This window comes from Sorex araneus, chromosome 9 (genome assembly GCF_027595985.1).
Source record: "Sorex araneus isolate mSorAra2 chromosome 9, mSorAra2.pri, whole genome shotgun sequence".
NCBI classification, from domain to species: Eukaryota; Metazoa; Chordata; class Mammalia; order Eulipotyphla; family Soricidae; genus Sorex; species Sorex araneus.
In genome coordinates this window covers 2,358,197-2,377,012 of record NC_073310.1, presented here as the reverse complement: position 1 = coordinate 2,377,012, position 18,816 = coordinate 2,358,197, and the positions used below count along the sequence as shown (strand labels likewise).

The 18,816-nt window shown below is 52.3% G+C and overlaps 1 protein-coding gene across 4 annotated transcripts in view; it reads right to left on the bottom strand.

The window, feature by feature from the left end:
* The window catches only part of SBNO1 (strawberry notch homolog 1), a 64,432-nt gene extending 58,121 nt beyond the window's left edge, over positions 1–6,311 (bottom strand). For all 4 annotated transcript variants that reach the window (XM_055146728.1, XM_055146729.1, XM_055146730.1 and 1 more), the window contains exon 1: positions 6,158–6,311. The gene's annotated coding sequence lies outside the window, so the exon portion shown is untranslated. The remainder of the gene's footprint in view (positions 1–6,157) is intronic.
* Positions 6,312–18,816: the final 12,505 nt, after the last annotated feature.

Here is an 18,816-nt window from a genome sequence, read left to right as displayed (position 1 = left end):
TAGCACAGAGGTTAAGCACACAATTGATGCAGTTTCGATACCTGGCACCACATATGGTCGCCCAAGCACTGCCAGGAGTGATCCCTGAGCAGTCAGAAGATCCCAACAGTACAGAAGGCCAGCACTCACAGACAAAAGGTACCAGAACCCAGGTTTGTGACTCAATGGCAGAGAACCTACCCTGCACACCTGCATATTCCCCGGTACCATAAAACATGTCTCCTAATAAAGCAACATAGGAAAGGAAGAAAAAATAAATATGGCATATGCCATTCTAATTTTTATTAGGCAAAAATCTGTAATACTTAATCATATTCCTATTCTAAAACTATTACAAACTCACAGAATTTGTACTCAGGCTTACAAAGCTTTTTTTTTTTTCTTTTTGGGTCACACCCAGCGATGCACAGGGGTCACTCCTGGCTCTGCACTCAGGAATTACCCCTGGCGGTACTCAGGGAACCATATGGGATGCTGGGAATCGAACCCGGGTCGGCTGCGTGCAAGGCAAGCACCCTACCCGCTATTACAGAGCTCTTTAAACATTAAGGCTTTACTATCAGTTGGGTGAGAGCAACAGTACATCAGGAAGGGGGCTAGTCCTGTATGCAGCTGATCCAGGTTTGATTCCAGGCATTCAATATGGTCCCTGTAGCCCTGCCAGGATTCCTGAGTGCAGAGCCAGGAGTTAGTCCTGAGCAACACCTCATGTGGCTCAAAAACATACACACACTAAAAAATTATTTCACTATTAGTGCTGGAGCAATAGAACAGTGGTAGGGCATTTGCCTTGCATGTGGCTGACCCAAATTTGATCCTCAGCATCCCATGTATGGTCCCTCGAGCCCCAAAAGTGATCCCTGAGCATAAAATCAGGAGTAAGTCCTGAGCACCGCTGGATGGTAATTCCCCCCCAAAAAAGGCCTTATTCAATCTTTTTCTAGCAGAAGTAGCAATTACTGAGGAAAGGCCTTTTCGCTTTGAACCCAACATACAATATAAATGCAAATACCATTAGGTGTTAAGAATTGTGTTATAATATGTCCATGAAGAAGTTTTTGTAGACTTTAGGAGACATTTAACATGTGGAAATCTTAAAAAAATTAAAATTCCAAAAACAGAACAATATGCCCAGAAAGTTAGTAACCACAGAGTGATTCTATCACAATGGACAATATCAAATAAAGGTTTCATCTGCACCTGAAATGCACTGGAAATATTGCTGACGTCAAAATAGTATACCTATGAAAGTGTCTAGGATAAATACTAAACAAGAACACAGTAAGAGAGAAAGAGCTATCCCTGGCAGAAAGAGAATCCTGAAAACAGCCAATCAGAACAATGAAAGGATATAGTTCCCAGGGAGAATATCAGAGTTGAACTTCCAAGGAGGACAAGGTTTCTTTTGTTAAGCCCTAAAACAGATCTTTCCAGATACATTCAATATATCTTGCAGAAACACACCAGGAAGTTGAGGCTACTAGAATCCAACAATACCCAGTACTATTACCAATATCTACCTTCCACTAGTAGTATGACCACCAGGTAAAAAAGTCCTTGTGACAGTTTTCTCAACTTCAAATAAGAGTAAAACCAATCCTACAGAAGTCTGCAAAAATAGAATTGCTATATGACTTGGAAGAAACGTCAGTTAATAGCTTATTAACTATCATTTTAATAATCATTATAGGGGCTTGAGTGATAGCACAGCTGGTAGGGTGTTTGCCTTGCACGCGGTCGACCCGGGTTCAATTCCCAGCACCCCATGTGTCCCCTGAGCACCACCAAGGGTAATTCCTGAGTGCAGAGCCAGGAGTGACCCCTGTGCATCGCCCGGTGTGACCCAAAAAGAAAAAAATAATAATCATTATAAGTAATTTTTTTTCACAATGCCTATACAACATTTTATTTCCAAGTATCCAACCCTATTTCTGGACAATCGATTATCTTGAAAATTAGTTCTATACTAGTTTTCTTACCTAAAACCGTCAAGCATCCACTATGCCCAATTAATACCTAGTAAAAACTGACATTCCTGAATGTATACTTGGCATGTACCTTGGCCTAATGGGTAAATTTTTTGTTGGTGTTGGTTTATTTTGTGGGGCCACAACTAGTACTCAGTACAAACTTCTGGCCGTATGCAGGGATCACTCCTAGTGGAGTTCAGGAAACCACATGTGATACCAGGTCAAACCCAGGTCAGCCACTGAAAGACAAAGACCTCACCCACAGTGTACTATCTCTCCAACCACCAAACCAGTGTTTCTCACAGGGGGTGATACTAAAGCAGTGGAGTGTAGGGGAGGAAGCCACTGGAAGGGCAGTCATAGGATAAATGTAATGGGGTGGGGGAGGGACATATGTGCCCTTTTTTTCTTAAAGGTAGATTTCTAAGCAGGGATCCCCATTTTATTCTCCAGTGCTGCTCGTGGTCCCCAAAGCAATACCAAACATCACTCCTGAACCAAGAGCCAGGAATGGCCCATGAGCACTGATGGAATATTGATCCAACACTCCCAACCAAAAAAAGTGGATTTTCAATTTCCAGGAGGTGCTGAGGATGGTCACGAGGAAGAATGGACTCACAAAACTATATATACAATTTTTCAGAAATGCTTTAAAAAGGAGCATAAGGGGCTGGAGTGATAGTACAGCGGGGAGGGTGTTTGCCTTGCAGGCAAGCCAACCCAGGTTCAATCACTGGTATCCCATGGTCCCCCAAACACCAGCCAGGAGTAATTTCTGAGAGCAGAGCCAGGAGTAACCCCTGAGCATTGCTGGATGTGACCCAAAAAGACAAAAAAAAAAAAGAAAAAGGAAAAAAAGCACCAAGAGCAGCAGAAAGATACCCAGAAATGTGTGCTTGCAAACCAGAAGATGCAGTACAGTCCACAGTACTGCATGGGATCCCCACATGGACCATCACTGACCATCACCAGGAGCACCACGTCTGTGTTTATGTGAGAAAGAGAGATATGCCTGTCCCTTATTGTACCCTCCCTCACAGGCCAAAAGACTCGGGACAGAAAAAGCATCTTCTCCGAACACATCCAATTCAGATGGATAGTTTGAGATTCACCCCAAAGTTGCATTATTTTCTGTTTTAACCCCCAAGATTACCCCATGAGAAAACAAATACTTTTAGTGGTTGTTTTTTGTTTTCAGGGACCTGGAAATGAAAGAAAGAAAAATAGTTATGATATTAAAGTACTAGTATAGGGTTTAGAGTCAGAATCTTGAAGTTAGATCTCTAGGTTTCTAATTCTGTTCCTAGTTTGCTCTGCTGTTACCTTATTAACTTCATCTCAAGGTCTCAGTTTCTTAATGGTGACAAGGATATAAAAGGCCTTTATTTTAGGGACTGGAGAGATAGTAAGGCTGTCTGCCTTGCACGCATTCAACGGGCTTGATCCATACACCCCATTTGGTTCCCAAGCCTGTCAAGAGTCATCTCTGAGCACAGAGCCAAGAGTTAGCCCTGAGTACAGCCAGGTGTGGCCGAAAGACCAAAGAAATAAAGATGTTTTTGTTCTAATGTATGTTATGCTTCAAATCACACTTTAATACTTTGAAAAGTTTAAAAATCACTGATTTGTGCTACGACCTGCAACATAATACACAAATTAATGTGATTAATCTTTTAAACAAATCTTATACAAAAAATTCCTGTTAAAAAATTTCTTCCAGGGCCTCGGGATGTAACTTGGAGCTGTAAAGTATGTTTCTTTTTTGGGGGTGAAGGATGCCTCTACCAAATGGTGCACAGGAAACCTCTCTGATTCTGTGCCCGTCAGATCTGAGGTTCAATGCAGAAGCCTGGGGATACTGTAATACTGCGGCGAGCACGCACGTCTCCTCGATGGGAAGCCAAGGTTCATCCCCGGCCCTACAAAAAAAGCCATTCTTCCCAGCTACAAAAAAAATTTAAGGTGTACCCAAAGTACTGGCTTGTACTTAGTTCAAGCCAGTCACGTCAATATGGCTTGAATACAGACCTACCAACTCTTAAAAACAAAAGAGGGGACAGAACGATAGTGCAGTGGCGAGGGCATCTGCCTTGCATTGGGCTACATGGGTTTGATTCCAGCATCCCATATAGTTTCCTGAGCACCGCCAGGAGTAATTCCTGAGGGCAGAGCCAGGAATAACCCCTGAGCATTGCCAGGTGTGACCCAAAAATCCTTAAAAAAATAAATAAATAAAAATAAGAGAAAGAACAAAGAAAAAACATCAGGAAGGAGATGAAATGAAGGATGAAGGTGGGTGGGGAATCCGCTCTGCAATGTATCGGATTCTTGTGGCTTGATCCCTGTCAGCACACATGGTCCCTTATGATCACACCACCAGGAGTGACCCCTGAGCAGAGCCACGAACAGCCTTCAAAGTTGGTTGAGGAAAAATAACAAATAACAAAATGAGACATAGTTCAACAGTCTGAGCGGGGGCCCAGATTCTATCCCTGGCAATGCAAGTACACCCACCACCACCTCGGAGAGCAACCTCTGACTACAAAGCCAGGAGTAACCAAAAAAAAAAAAAAAAAAACCCTCAGTGGCAAAAAGCAACTGCCGCGCAAGTGTGAGGCCGTGAGCTCCCTCCCAAGAACAAAGGTTCTGCTTCCTGGGGCTGCAGGAAGGACAACAAACCGCTCCTCAGCATCCAAGCAACCCGAGGGTGTGCCTGCATCTAGTGAGCACTACACCAGAATGCCGCAAGTGTGCCACCCCCAGCTGAGCACAACAAAGCATCATGGCAACAACAACAAATGGAGGGAAGGAAGGAAAAAAAAGACACCGGCAAAAATTTCAGGTCACCCTCATTCTGTTATCGACTCGTTATTTTTTTGCTCTGGTGGTGCCCGGAACTGAACCCGGGTCCGCACAGATGCCAGGACAGAGGCCAGTGTTCCAGCTGAGCCGTGGGTCAGGCCGTTTCCAGGCTAACGTGAGGCAAGTCCTGTCAGGAAGCGGTCTCCACACCGACTCTAGGTAGGCACGGTGTGGGCCTCACAGTCTCACAACAACAACAAAACTCGGGTTCCCAGGCGGCCAGAGCTCCGGGCCCGAGGCCGGACGTCCTTCACAGGCGGTTAATTCTGAAATCAAGACCCACTCCCGACGGAGGGCTGGCACGCACTCGCAGCTGAAGGCCCTGAGAGAAGCCGCCTCAGGCCGCGAGCGGGACGCTCACTCCGCCTCAGCGCCCTCACCACAGGCGGGCTGAGCGTTTCCACACGCTCCTCCGCCGGCGGCCCGGAGCGCCCGTCCGGCAGCGGGAAGGGGCCGCGCGGGGTCGACCCCGGGCCCCGGCTGTCCCCGGGCGCCGGGGCGTGGCGGCAGAAGGGCCGCGAGGAACGCTGTCCCCTCCCGCGGGGGTCCTGAGAGCGACTTGTGGGGACGGGAAAGGCGACTCCTGCGTGCAGCCCCGGCCGCGCTCCCCCTCAGAGGCGACGCCGCGACGCGGGCCGGGAGACGCGGGTGACAGGCCCGGGCCCCCCCCCCCAACCCCCGGCAGGCCGGTGCCCGCCCGCGCCCGCTGTCCGGCGCCGACGCCAGGTCCAGCCCGACCCGGCCGGCCGCTCGTCCACTTTCAAAGGTCAAAGGGGAGCCGCTCCTCACCTTCCCGTCAACACGTGTTCCGCACAAACTTCCGGGTGCGGGGCCACGGGCGGCGCGGCTCCTCGGGGCGGCCGCTCGCGGCTCGCGCCCCCGGCCCGCGGGCGACCCCCACGCGAGCCCCCGGCCCGGCCCCCGGGCCCGCACCACCCGCGCGCCGCGTCCGGCCGGCGGCCGCACAAAGCCGGGCAGGGGAGGAGCCGGGCCGGTGCGCGCTCGCCGCGGCCCCTCGGGGGCAGCCCCGCCGGGGGTCCCGGGCCTGGCAGGCGGCGGCCCCGGGCAGGGGTCCCGCACGTGTCCCCGACAGCGGCCCCGCAGCCCCGGGCGGGCGCCGCGGAGAGGGGGCGCGCCGGCCCCGACGGCGGCCGGGGACGGCGCGCGGGGGCCGGGGCGGCGCGGGCGGCGGGCGCGGGCGGCGGGCGCGGGGGCGCAGGGGCGCGGGGGGCCCCGGCCGGGCGGCGGCGGCCCCAGAGCGGGTGGGAGTGGGAAGCTGTCCCGGAGGGCGAGCGCGGGGGCCGGGGGAGGCGCGCGAGACTCACTTTCCCCGCGCGGTCCGGCGCCGACGCGGCTTCTCCCGGGCGGCGACGGCTGGACGGAGCTGAGGCGAGCGAAGCGGAGGCGGCGGCGGCGGCGGTGGCAGCGGCGTCCGGCTCTGCCTACCTCCCCGCCGCCATCTTGACGCCCCTCCCCCCGGCCCCCCCGGCCGCCCGCCGGAGACGAGGGGGCGGGGCGGCGGCTGAGGCGTCGCGCGCGCCGCGGGCCACGTGACTTCCTCCCCGCCCCGTGCCCCGGCCCCGCCCCCTCCTCGGCCCGGGAAGAAGACGCCCCCCCCACCCCCCATCGTGACCGCCCCTGCCCTCGCCCGAGCCCAGCGCGGAATCCGCTGGCTCCCGCCGGCCCGGTACCAGTGGTTGAATCCAAGGGAATTCCGGAACCCAGACGGCCCGTTCCCGCGGCTCCCGGGTGGGCGAGGGGTGAGGGGGCCGGGTTTCGCGAAGGGGGAGGGGGAAGGCGAAGGCCGCCTAGGAGTCACGTGTCTACTGCTTCCGCCGGCGCTTGCGAAGACCTCGCGAGAATTTCGTTGCTTTTTTTTTTTTTTACCCTCCCCGATCCCCTCCCCTCTCCTCCCGCGAGCTGTCGGGAAGAAGGTCGGGCCGTCGCGGTGCCAGGAGAAGGTCAGCCAGTGGGTCGCGCGCATGCGTCCCACCGCCCGCTCCGGCCCGGGCGGGGAGGGGCCGGGAGCCGCTCTCAACGCCCTCTCGGGGCTGGCTTGGCCCCGGAAGTTACCTAACGGCGTTTCTGGGGCTCTGAACTGCCCTTCGTTACCTCGTCGGGACTGGAAAAGATGAGCCGCAGAGTCATGGCTCGCCGAGAGCACTTGGTTGCGGCCGCGAGTCCCGGCGCCGCTCGCGGGCCGTTGGCGGGGACGCGCCGGGCCTGCCCGCGGCGCCGCCGCTCGGTAGTCGCGTCCGGACGGCTGCACAACACGCTCAGGCTCCCCGGTCGCTCCGTGCGCGGTCGCGGCTGTTTTTGACCCAACAGAATAAACAACGTCCTGGTAACCCTTTCGAACAGTCATTCTCAGAACGCGCTGGGCTCGGTTGCTTGGGTAATGGGCGCGCCGGCGGCCTGGCCCCCTGCTGCCCGCGCCGGCCCCGCACCGCGAGGTGGACGCGGCCCGGGCCCTGGGTGCCGCGCGCGCAGGAGGCCGTGGGTTCTTGCCCTCCGAACAAATGGGAGTGCAGGGAAACGGAAGAAGCAGTCGAGGCAAGAATGATTATGAGGGGGCAGGAGCCTTAGTAGGGCGTCAGTCCTGCACGCTGCCGACCCGGGTTCGACCCCCGGCATCCCATATGGCCCCCAGCACAGTCAGGAGTGATTCCTGAGAGCAGAACCAGGAGGAACCCCTGAGCATCGCCCATCCAAAAAGCAAGACCATAATAAAAGTCGTTATAAATGATATGAAGTGCGTCTTCGCTTCGGTGTACGTATGATACACGCGTGTGCACATTTAAACTCCTGCCTGACTCCTTAGCTTCCAATTCACCTAACTCCTATACAGAGCCCTCCTAAGGGGAAAATTAAAATTGTTCCTGCTAGAACAAGACCTGCCTCTGTCTCCTTCGCTGCTGTCCATTAATTTACGGTCCAATGTAAGATGACAGCAAAGAAGTCATTACATAAGTCATGTTGGGAAAAACCGGCAAGGATGAGCGCATTGGTGACTTCAGAGCTGGCCGGGAGTCAGCTCCCCTGTTGCCCCACACTTGTATATAATGGCTAAGTACTAAGTTCTGAAAGTGGGTTTCTAATTTAGAAGCCCCCACACGTTGATGCGTTGGTTGGTTGGTTGGTTGGTTCGGGGGACACACCAGCTGTGCTGGGGCTTACTCCTGGCTTTGTGTGCAGTGATAGCTCTTGGCGGGGCTCAGGGCATCCATATGGGGTACCAGGGATGGAATGAGGTACTTTCTGAGCTCCAGATCAGATTCTTGCTGCCATCTCTGGGTAATCCTTTTCATCTTGAACCAAAGCGCAAATGTGTCTGGAATGTTTATCATGTAACTGCAAATAGTCCACAAATAAGATTCGTCACTGATCATTGGAAGAAGCAAAATATGGGAAGCAATCTAAATGTCTTTGAAGAAAGGACAGGATAAACTGTTAATTTCCTACAGTGAAAGTTGCTGCAGGGCTGAGAGGTAGTACGGAGGCTAGAACACTTGCCTTGCAAGCAGCCGACCTGGGCTGAAATAATGTCTTTATAATCCAGGGGGAAATTATCTAAAAGCTACAGAAAATGTTAACTGTGACATATAAACACGCCAGCAGCCTGTTAGAGGAACCGGGCTACAAGGCAAGTCTGAGCGGTAACAGGAGATTTGGCAGGTAGGTGGCGCAGCCCTGGAGGGGAGGCAGAGCATAAGGATGACCTGAAGCACAGCGGGGAGCAAGGACAGCAGAGCATACGGCCTGGCTAAGAGAATCCACCACTGTCAGGGCCAGGACAGGTGAACGCATGTGCCTGGCGTGCGGCTGCAGCCTGTGACCACGGGCCCAATCCCAGCACCACCCCAGGTAGAGCCCCAGCACCACTGGGTGTAGGTGTACACCCCCCCAAAAAAGAAACCCTCAGCCCCAAACCCACGCGCTTCACTGCTTTGCGGTGCGCTGTGGGAGGGTTAGACTGGGACGCGGGAGTGCCCGAGGCCCCTCTCGGGGGAGCTGCAGCCCAGAGAAGCCTCTGCACACGGCAGCTGCCCAGCCAGCCCCTTTCCCCTCTTACAACGTGCCCTCATTGTACCAAGCTACCATCCCCGACACCCGGGCCTGCGAGCGCCCCACGGTACCCCCAGCACAGTGACACACGGGCGCCCCCGGAGCAGACCCCTCCTTGGAGTCTGGGGGTGCCACTCCTGTGTTTGCAAATTTAACTTCCGCCCACCCCGTCCCTTGGTCCCTCAGCCTGAGCAGGGAGGCCAGCATCCTGTAGCTGCCACATTTGTGATGCCGGAAAGCTCTGGAACACTGTCAGACCAACAGAGCTGATTATAGCTCATTCATTAACAGCTTTCCACATTAAAGTAGTTTGACGAATAATAGTTGTTATTACTTCGTGATCCTAGATTGATATGGAAAGTGAAAAGGAGGGTCAGAGAGTATAGCAGGTAGGGCGTTACCTGACACGTGGCAGACCAAGTTTGACCCCCAGCACCTCGCACCTGAGCCCTGCCGGGAATGGCCCACAGCACAGAGCCAGGAGCACCGCAGAGCACCACCTGTGTGAACAGCAGCAAAAGGGCCCGCTGCCCACATCTGCTTGAGGCGGGGACTTGCTCATTTCAGTTTCTCTCTCCCTCTCTCTCCCTTCCTCTCTCTGTCTCTCTCTCCCTTTCTGCCTCTCTCTCCCTCTCCCTCTCTCTCCCTCTTCTCACTCTCACTCTCCCTTCTTTTCTCCCTCTCTCTCTCTCCTACTCTCTCCTCTCCTTTTCTCTCTCTCTCCCCCTTCCCTCTCCCTCTCTTTTATTTATTTATTTATTTATTTATTTATTTTTTGGCCATACCTAGTGATGCTCAGGGCTTACTCCTGGCTCTTCACTCAGGGATCACTCCTGATGATGCTCAGGGGACCGTGTGGGAAACCAAGGATTGAACCAGGTTGGCTGCAGCAAGGCAAACACCTTAGAGGAACTATCTCTCCAGACCCTGGGTTTTCTCTCGAACACATATCTCTCTCCCTTTCTCTCCCCTTATTTAACTTATTTTACTTTAAAAAATACAAGGCTAGGGGCTGGAGCAATAGCACAGCAGGTAGGGCGTTTGCCTTGCACTCGGCTGACCCGGGTTCAATTCCCAGCATCCCATATGGTCCCCTGAGCACCACCAGGGGTGACTCCTGAGTGCAGAGCCAGGAGTAACTCCTGTGCATCGCCAGGTGTGACCCAAAAAGAAAAAAAAAAAATACAAGGCTGGGGGCTGGAGCAATAGCACAGCAGGTAGGGAGTTTGCCTTGCATGTGGCCGATCCAGATTCGATTCCCAGCATCCCATTTGGTCCCCATGCACTGCCAGGGGTAATTCCTGAATGCAGAGCCAGGAGTGACCCCTGTGCATCACCGGGTGTGACCCAAAAAGCAAAATTTAAAAAAAGGCTGGAGTTCTAGTCCACTGGGGAAGGCACTTGCTTTGTACTCAGCAGACCTGGGTTTGGTCCCTGGTACCCCGCATGGTTCTGTGAGCACCTCCAGGGCAGGTTCCTGAGTGCAGAGGCAGGGTAGGCCCTCAGCACGACCAGCTATGGCCCCAAAACAAGCCCAAAAACTACATTTTTAAAAAGTCAGCCACGGGGGCCGGAGCGATAGCACAGCGGGTAGGGCGTTTGCCTTGCACGCGGCTGACCCGGGTTCGATCCCCGGCATCCCATATGGTCCCCCAAGCACTGCCAGGAGTAATTCCTGAGTGCAGAGCCAGGAGTAACCCCTGAGCATCGCTGGGTGTGACCCAAAAAATAGCAAAAAAAATTAAAAAATAAATAAAAAATAAAAAGTCAGCCACAAGGTTGCAAAGCAAAAGAAAAGTATTCTCAAAGATTTTTGTGGGGGTGAAGTGGGGAGCTACACCCGGTGGGCCTCAGGCTTCAACTCCTGGCAAGCTCAGGGGACCAGACGGGGTGCTGGGATCAACCCAGGTTAGCTGCTGGCAAGGCAAGCACCTTACACATTTATTTAGCACCTGTATTGATTTATTATAAAGTATTGATTTATCTGTATTATATTATCTGTATTATCTGTATTGATTTATTATATCGACAAAGATTCTTTCATGGGGGCCGGGGAGGTAGTCCAGTGAGCAGGACACTTGGCTGCCACGTGGCTGACCTCGAGTTGAGCCCTCGCAGCCCGGAAGGTCTCCCCAGCCCCACCAGAGTGATCTTAAGCACAAAGCCAAGACTGAGCCCCGAGCACTGCTAGGTGTGACCCAAAAAAACAAGCAGACAAAAAAGCATCCTTTTTATAGCTGGGTTTGGACTAACCTGCTGCTGCCCTAAGACCGGCCATGGCCCAGCCGGAGGAACATTCTAGAAGGACTACCGTGGATGCAGTGCAGCAGATGTTCTCAGAGCTGAGTGTGGCAGGAGAGACAGCTCAGGGCTTAAGGCGCTGCCTCGCACCTGACTCCAGTCTGAACCCCTAGCATTGCAGAAGGCTCCCCAATAACTTCAGGAGTCGCCCCTGAGCACAGAGCCAGGAAAAAAGCCTCTGAAAACCAGGTATGGCCCCTTTGTCCCCGGTGAAAAATGGAGGATAATTGTTGAATAATAGAAAAGGGCCGGGGCCCAAGAATACTCAGAAGGTGGAGTCAGCTCCGGGCACTCGGGGAGGACGGGGAGAGGGGCACTGCAGTGCAGCTGGGCGGGCGGCGGCATGATGGTGCAACTAGACGGAACTATGACCTCGGGAAAACAAACACACGAAGAGAAGGATGACGAGTGTGGCTCTAGATACGGGATGTGTCTCTGCTTATCTCTGTGACGAGCTACCCCGCGTGCAATGACTTCACCGCTGTTGTTCGTCATGGTTAGGCAGGCTGGGTGGGGCTCTGCTACTACGGCTCTACCGGTCTGACAGGGAATCGCTTGCATGACTAGGACGGAGGGAGCCGCTATGAGCGCGGCTGAGCGGGGCTGTGGACACAGAGTCTTTCTCTTCCCACGCTGACCCCTCCACGGCCCAGAGCCACCTGCCCATGTTTCGTCTTTTCTTCATCACAACATGAGGATCCCTCCAAGTGGGGAGGTGGTGGCAGGGACTGCTGGGGAACTGACCCATGGTCCAGCGTGTCCTCGACCCCTTGAGCCATGTCCCTGCCCCATCACACGATTCCTTTTTGAGTTTATTTCTGTATTTGTTTTCAGGCTGGGGACCACACCTAGCAGTGTTCAGGGGCTGTTCCTGGCTCTCTGCCGCAGTGACCCCCTGGCAGGAGTGAATCCCGACAGCTCGAAGGAGCCACCTGCAGCTGCGGGGTCAGCCGCGTTGCAAGAGCCTTGACCTTTGTACGATGTCTCCAGCCCGGGCTATGCCGTGGCTTTGGGCGCCCAGGAACCCCGCGCTGAGACCTGCGCCATCCTGCAGCCTGAGCGTGCTTCTGCCTTCTCAGCAAGAGCAGCCCAGACACAGACGAGGTGGCACAAAGGTCTAAGGTTGGCCTGCCGCCGAGATGTGACCCCAAGGGCTGCATGCGTGTGTGGCCTCTCCGCAGCTGCACGAGCGTGAATCCAGACCCAGCTAAACTACTTTCGGCATGGGCAGCTCCTCAAAGAATGTCTCCAGCCTGAGAACTAAGCCACGGCCCGTGCCCGCCCAGGAGGGGAAAGGTATTTCTCTCTCTCTCTCGCCTCTTCCTTGCCGGGGGTGAAGGGCATGGTGACCTCCATATTATGATGACCACAGATGGGGTTTATAAGCTTGCAATGATCCAATATCTGGAAGAAATCTCCCTGGACTTAGTTGTTAAAGTACAGAAATCCAAAACCGGGCGGCTGCTACTGCGGCCGCACGACTTCATTTCTCTTCAAAACAGGTCTGACTCTAGTGGGGTACTCCTAACAATAATAGTGAGGTTTGTGTTGAAATATTGAATGTAACCAAAGTAAACAGAAAGTAAAGTGGAACTTATCATTTACACGGCGGGGGCAGGGTGCGGGATGGGAGGTTTACTGTGTGGGTTTTTTTTTTTTTTTGGTGGTGGGATATGTGCACTGGTGAAGGGATGGTTGTTTCAGCATTGTATAACTGAGACTTAAGCCTGAAAGCATTGTAATTTTCCACATGGTGATTCAATAAAATAAAATTCTTATTAAAAAAAAAAAAAAGGTCTAAGGTTTGATTCACTGGGAGCTGTCGCACCATCCTAAGGCCTTCTGAAGAGGCTACAGAGCACTCAGGTGGTGACGTCTTGAAAGCAGCTGCAATCTATGGCCAGGGCTCCCGAGGGGGATCAAGGCACAAGAGAGGGGCCTGGAGTAATAGTATAACGTGGACAGCGCTGGCCTTGCAAGCAGACCCAGGATTGATCCCCGGCATCCCATATGAACTTCGAGCACTGCCAGGAGTGACTCTTGGGTGCAGAGCCAGAAGGAACCGCCGAGCATCCCCAGATGTGACCCAAAAAAGCCAAAATAGTAACAATAATGATGATGATGATGATGATGATGATGATGATGATGATAAAGCATGAGAGAGGGGCTGGAGCGATAGCACAGCGGGGAGGGCATTTGCCTTGCACGCGGCTGACCTGGGCTCGATTCCCAGCATCCCATATGGTCCCCTGAGCACAGTCAGGAGTAATTTCTGAGTACATAAGCCAGGAGTAATCCCTGTGCATCGCCGGGTGTGACCCAAAAAGAAAAAAAAGCATGAGAGAGGATCAACTCCTCAGGACAAAAGCAGAGACTAGCACAACCTTGAAATCCCATGGCTAGGAGGCGAGCACTCAATGCGCTGAGGAAGTCCAAGCAGAACCAGGAGGCTGGGGCCCAGCCCTGCACCTTGCTCTGGGCCCAGTGACTTCCTGTGACTTTGTTTTTTTCGGACAATTGTGAACGCAGCTGGCGGTATGAACAGAGCTCTCCCACAGGCCTTTCTTACGGTGCCTTGTGCCCTTCCAGGCCCTAGGAGTCTCCCTGGACACTCAGTGCTCCTCCAGGCCCGTGGCTTGGGCTCCACTCTTCATGCTGTGGACTGAAACACAGCGTAGGCTTCAACAAACTGAGAATGACATGGATTCATCACACTGGCTGCACTTGGGGCTACTCCAAACCCTAGACGCAAGAATAGATCCTATGCATCGTGCATTAAATGTCATACCCTAAAAATTTTTGCGCTCTGTGACAATGGATGCTTCTGGCTTTCTAGAATCCATCTCTTTGTTGTTGTTTTCCTCCTACTTCCCCCCTCCTCTTGCCCCCCTCCTCCTCCTCCTCCTCCTTCTTCTTCCACACCCAGTGCTGCTCGGGGGTCACTCCTGGCTCTGAATTCAGGAATTACTCTGGGTGAAACTCAGGGGATCATATGGGATCCCGGAGATCGAACCCGGGTTGGCTGTGTACAAGGCCAGTGCCCTAACCTGCTGTACTATCGTTCTGACCCTGTTCTCTTTATTCTGATGATAGTAATGACTTAATATTTTTAATTTGTTGGGTTATTATTATTTTTTTTATCTTTTTGGGTCACACCCGGTGATGCATAGGGGTTACTCCTGGCTCTGCACTCAAGAATTACTCCTGGGGCCGGAGCGATAGCACAGCGGGTAGGGCGTTTGCCTTTCACGCGGCCGACCTGGGTTAGATTCCCAGCATCCCATATGGTCACCGAGCACCGCCAGGAGTAATTCTTTTTTTTTTTTTTTGCTTTTTGGGTCACACCCAGCGATGCTCAGGGGTTACTCCTGGCTTTGCACTCAGGAATTACTCCTGGCGGTGCTTGGAGGACCATATGGGATGCCGGGGATCGAACCCGGGTCAGCCGAGTGAAAGGCAAACGCCCTACCCACTGTGCTATCGCTCCAGCCCCTGTTGTTGGGTTATTTTTATTTGTTTTGTTTTGGGGGTCACACGGCAATGCTCAGGGCTTTCTCCTGGCTCTATGCTTAGGATCACTCTTGGAGGGGCTCAGGGACCACAAGTGGTGCCTGGGATCATCGAGGCCTTGGATCTGCTGTGGCTGAAGCCACTCATACCCCAGAACTTTTCTGTTTCAAGAGACAATAAAATTCCTTATTTCCTTAAACGGAGCTGGGTTTAAGTCCTTTTCAATTAAAAGATACTAATTAGTCAGTACAGATACTAATTGAAATTTAATGCTGCGGATCAGAGAGAGTACAGAGGATTTGGCTCTTGCCTTGAATTTAGTTGACCTGGACGCCCCTGTCATCACCAGGAGTGATCCCTGAGCACAGAGCCAGGAGTAAGCCATGAGCATTGCCAGGTGTAACACCCAAACAAAAAAAAAATGAAAAAAATTGATGTTGAAAGTTAAAATATAATAGAAACTAATTTTTTTAAGTATTTATTACCAGGACCGGAGCAATAGTACAGAGGGTAACGTGTTTGCCTTGGGTTCGGTCCCTGTCACTCCCTGATCCTACCAAAAGTGATCTTTGAGTTTTTGAGTGCATAGCCAGGAGCAACTCCTGAGCACCGCTAGGTGTGACAAAAAAAAAAAACACAAAATTAGTCTTTGGCCAGAGTGATAGTATAGTGGGTAGGGCATTTGTCTTGCATGTGGCTGATCTGGGTTCAATTCCTGATGTCCCATATGGTCCCCTGAGCGCCATCAGGAGTAATTCTTGAGCTCAGAGCCAGGAGTTACCCCTGAGCATCGCCAGGTGTGACCAAAAAGAAAAAAGAAAAACAAAATTTTTAATAGTTTTTTACTCTTTCCTTAGCAAACTTACATTTTGAATGTGGACTCAAAATGTCCTTAGAAAGCAGGTTTATTTTTATTTTATTTATTTATTTATTTATTTTTGCTTTTTGCGTCACACCCGGTGATGCTCAGGGGTCACTCCTGGCTCTGCACTCAGAAATTACCCCTGGCGGTGCTCAGGGGACCATATGGGATGCTGGGAATCGAACCCGGGTCGGCCACATGCAAGGCAAATGCCCTCCCCGCTGTGCTATCTCTCCAGCCCCAGGTTTACTTTTAGTATATGGAGTTTTCCTTTTCATTTATCTTCTTTTGGGGGTTGGGGCTCCACTAACAGTGCTCGGCATTATTCCTGCCTCTGTGCTCAGGAGTGACCCCCGGCAGTGCTGAGGGACTGTATTCGGTTGCCGGTGTCAGCTGCGTCAAGGCGGGAGCTCTACCTCTACACTGTCTGTCCTGAGAACATCTCTTCAGTTCTTCACTTCTTTAAGAAATAAAAAGGGAAAAAATTAAAAAAGGGCCGGAGTGATAATACAGAGGATAGGGCATTTGCCTTGCACATGGCCAACCTGGGTTCAACCCCCGGCACCCGATATGGTCCCCCAAGCACTGCCAGGAGTAATTCCTGAGTGCAGAGCCAAGAGTAACCCCTGAGCACTGTTGGGTGTTACTCAAAATGCAAAAATAAAAAAAAAAAAGAGAGAGAGAGAAAATGAAAGAAAAAGGTAGGAAGAAAATTGGGGGTAAAAATAAAAGGACAGTCTTTTTTTTCCCCGAGAGAAGGCTGGCAGGGGTCAGCATAGCAAGAGTCCAATGGATAAGCCTCGCCTTGGGAAAAGCACCTTGTCATATGATCATGGTATCGCCCCGGCCAGGTAAGTGCTGACAAAGTCTTGGACAAAGGGTATCAGTCATGACTTATGGGGGCCGGAGAGGTAGTACGGCAGGTAGGGCGCTTTCTTTGCATGTGGCCATCTGAGTTCGATCCCCAGCACCTCATATGGTCCCCTGAGCCCCGCCAAGAGTAATTCCTGAGTACAGAGCCAGGAGTAACCCCTGAGCGTTGCCGGGCATGACCCAAAACCAAACCAAATGAAAACAAAAAGTAATGTCTTGCCTTCAAACATGTCAAGAATCTAGAAATTGGGGCTGGAGAGATAGAACAGTGTGTAAGGCATTTGCCTTGCTTGAGGCAAACTTTAACACCTCTTTACGCGTGAGAAATACTTATAGCAATTCTCTTTTTTAAAAAAATCTTATTTTATTTTCCATGATTGGGTTTCAGTCATATAATATTCCAACACCCCTTCACCAGTATATAGTTTACCACCTACAATGTTCCCAGTTTCCCTCCCACCCCACCCCCACCTCCTGGCAGGCACCTCTCTCTCTCTCTCTCTCTCTCTCTCTCTCTCTCTCTTTCTCTTTCTCTCTCCCCCCCCATTATTCCTCTAAGTCTGGCCCCGCCTTCTCTATGTTGTTTCTTTCAATGTTGTGCTGTGATATGAGTGATGAGGGAAACAGTATCGCAGACACTAAGCTAAAAGGTATTATTGGAGGGGCAGGGAGAGCGCCAAAGGCTGGAGTTTACATGTTCTTGGAGTGAGGGAGCCTGAGTTCAATTACCCGCACCACGTGGTTCCCTGAGCTCCACCAGGAATAACCCTGGGCACAGATGGGTGTGGTCCAAACACAAAAGGATTTTCTTAAAGGTTCCAGGTTTATTAGATCTCATTTCACTTCAGGTTGCCGCTCACAAGAACCTTCCACCTTTGTCCTGGGAGGCGGACAGTGCAGCAGGTAAACAGCCCGTCCCGGCAGCCTCCCCACACCATGACAGCCCCTGAACTCCCCAGGGAGTCAGCCCTGAGCCCTGGCTGGTTGTCACCAGAAAAACAAAGAAGACAGAAAAACAGATGAGAAGTCTTTCTCTCTTTGTCTCTCTTCCGAAAAATTGGGGGCAGAGGTTGTGACACACCCAGAGTGCTCAGGGCTTACCCCCAGCTCCGTGCCCAGGGCTCCGTCCTGGCAGTCCCACTGACCGCATGGTAATGTGCTTGCGGTGGGGGGGTTCTGCTCGCACAATGCGAGGTAAACATCTTGACCTCTATACTATCTCTCAGGCCCTACGCTATTCAATTTCACTTAGTTATTTGAGTTTTGCGCTAACCCTGGTCATACGCAGGGCTTACTCCTGGCTCTGAACTCGGGGATCATGCCCAATGCTCAGGGGTCCCTATGGGGTACAGGAGATTGCACCCTGTTCGGCTGCATGCAAAGCAAGAGTCTTACCCACTGCACTATCTCTCTGTTCCCAGTTTCAATGGGATTTTCTTACATCTTTCCTGCATGTTTGGTTTTTTGTAGATGGTTAATTTGTGAATGTGGAGATGTGAGTGGCATCACCTTATCTCCAAGAGATGTTCCTAATAGGTGTATTCATGCAGGAGCCTGAGTTTAATCCACTACATTGCCCCTGAGCACTGCCAAGTGTGGCCCCATAACCCAATAAATAAGTTAATAAAATAACAGAAGATCGAACAGTTTGAGCTGTTCCACTAAACTAGCTTTTTTTGTTGTTGTTGTTACTCCTGGCTCTGCACTCAGGAATCACTCCTGGCGGTGCTCGGGGGACCGTATGGGATGCTGGGGATTGAACCTGGGTCGGCTGCGTGCCAGGCAAACGCCCTACCTATCTATCTATCACTCCAATCCCTACTAAACTTGCTTTAAATTGATTTCTTTGCTTTGTTTTTGTTTTAGGGCCACACCTGGCTGTGTTCAGGGATCACTCCTGGCCTTGCCGGGGACTGCACGGTCCTTGGGCCTGGGCCTGGGCCTCCCATCTGTACCCCCACACCCTAGCCCTCTGAGCTGCGGAACTGTTTTAGGGGAAAGGGGCCGGCACAAGCAGTGCTCTGGGGCACTTCCTGGGCTGCCTGTTCTACTGGCTCAGGGAGTTCTGTGCCATGGTTCAAAGACTTGGGTCTGCTCAAGTCCTGTGGTCCTGACAGCACTCTGGCGGAGCCCCGGGCCACACCTGGGTGTATGTGGGACCATGTGAACTATGTATGTACTCGGCCCCATAAAGCTTGCTTTCAGTGTCCTGATTGTGGCCAACCCTGGTTCAATCCAGAGCACAGGTGGTCCCCAGGCCCCTGCCAAGCACGATCCCTGAGCACAGAGCAGGGTGAGGCCTCCAAACCAAAACACTGAAACGAGGGACAAAGAGTGAGCACGGATGGCTGGTTTTGGCCCACGTCCCGCAGA